This window comes from Coenobita brevimanus, chromosome 30 (genome assembly GCF_032717465.1).
Source record: "Coenobita brevimanus isolate Jiangsu-jjx chromosome 30, ASM3271746v2, whole genome shotgun sequence".
Taxonomy (NCBI): Eukaryota; Metazoa; Arthropoda; class Malacostraca; order Decapoda; family Coenobitidae; genus Coenobita; species Coenobita brevimanus.
In genome coordinates, this window is record NC_136983.1 from 26,152,494 (window position 1) to 26,154,182 (window position 1,689).

General features: G+C 39.4%; 1 non-coding gene across 1 annotated transcript; it reads right to left on the reverse strand.

Annotated features, from left to right (window-relative positions):
- Nucleotides 1–1,345: 1,345 nt before the first annotated feature.
- Nucleotides 1,346–1,417, reverse strand: TRNAW-CCA (transfer RNA tryptophan (anticodon CCA)). Its single transcript has one exon. It is a non-coding gene; the product is annotated as a tRNA-Trp (tRNA).
- Nucleotides 1,418–1,689: the final 272 nt, after the last annotated feature.

Sequence of the window (1,689 nt, forward strand, 5' to 3'; positions counted from 1 at the left end):
CCCCTGTGTAGAGTACAACTCTTATGTGAGGGGAGGCTCACAATATATAGCTTTTCTCAACAGGGTGGAGTCAAAGCCTTTTTGTATCGTTAACTCTCCTCCTCTTACTGGCTCCCTTCAACCTCTGTCTCTTCATTGCATTTTTGCATCTTTATGTCTTTTCTATCGCTACCCCAGTGATCAGTGCTCCTCTGAACTGTCTGCTTGCATCCGTCCACCACTATGGCGGGCACATAGCACCCGTCTAGCAACAAACTCTCATCCCTTTTCTGTCCAGCTCTCTAATGCATGTTTTAATAGCTACTTACAGTCATTCATATATGCATCAGGCCAACTCTGGAACTGTCTCTCTCAGTCCGTTTTTCCTACTGCCTACGATCTCCAGTCTTTCAAACACAGCATTTCCGGGCATCTCAAAATGAATGGATCGTGAATTTGATACTCTGTTTTCTTGTTTTTGTTTTTTCTTGGAGGGAGCAGGTTGCAGGCCCCTGGCCTTTGGCACCTTCTTCCTTACATAAAAAATAATTTTAAAAAAATCACCCCAAACACTCGCTAGAAAAACAGAAAAATCAGAATTACATAAGCCGTCCCAATAAATGAGAGGCAATACATTATATGCCTTGCTGTGCTTTTCAGTTTAATCCCCGGAGTCATAAAAGAGTTTTAGAGTTAATTCTTGTGAATTTAGTAAGTTTTTATTCAACTCAGTAAATGCGTTTCAAGTAGAAGTGAGTACTTAAGCGTATAGTTGTCTTCTCCTTTTCAAAAGGCTTCCTATAAAGTGAACAACTTTCGTCTTCTAATGAAAATGGGGCAAAAAGAGTTAACTATAAACAAAATAATAGCCACAAATAATCAAACTTACCGCACAAAAGACCTGTCCTGGCTTGGCATGTCCAATTAACCATGTCAGTATGATGACTTCTTTATATATTTCGTTCTCATTGCTATCAGATAATTTCATTCAACTTAAGAGCTCCCTGAGAGATGGAATAAATGAAGGTTATTAGATCTAGAATTCCGAATTACAAACGTGTCTTTTAAACTGCCAAAAACAGTGAGAACAAAGTATAAAAAGACATAGGTGTCTTACGGGAATTTACTTGGACAACCAAGATACTACTACCAGTCACAGTACTACCGAGTAAACATTGACTCTGTCGCTTGTTTGTACTTTGTGTTACTGTGGTAGTAAATGACTGTTTTGCTTCTTCCATGGCATTCCAGATTTACATCACCTCTGCACTGATTGGTTCCTTGGTACTGCTGTATTTTTCTTTTTTCATTCCACAGATGTTGCTATCGATTGATCGTTATTTTTCGTTCCTAAAATAATTACTTTTGACCCCGGAGTGACTCGAACACCCAGCCTTCTGATCTGGAGTCAGACGCGCTACCATTGCGCCACGAGGCCAGTTAAGGTGCCTGGATGGACATTAAGGTGTGTTCATACATGTGACAGGTAGCGCGTGGGAAATGCCACTTGTCACCTGTGATTTTTTCCCATCACAATCAGTCTGAATACTTCATACAACCTAACCATTTATTCCAGAGATCATGAATATTAATTGAATCACATCTCTCTAGATAGATAGATAAATAGATAGATAGATAGACAGATACATTTCTGTATATATATATACCGTGTGTGTGTGTGTGTGTGTGTAGTGTATACACAGACACATG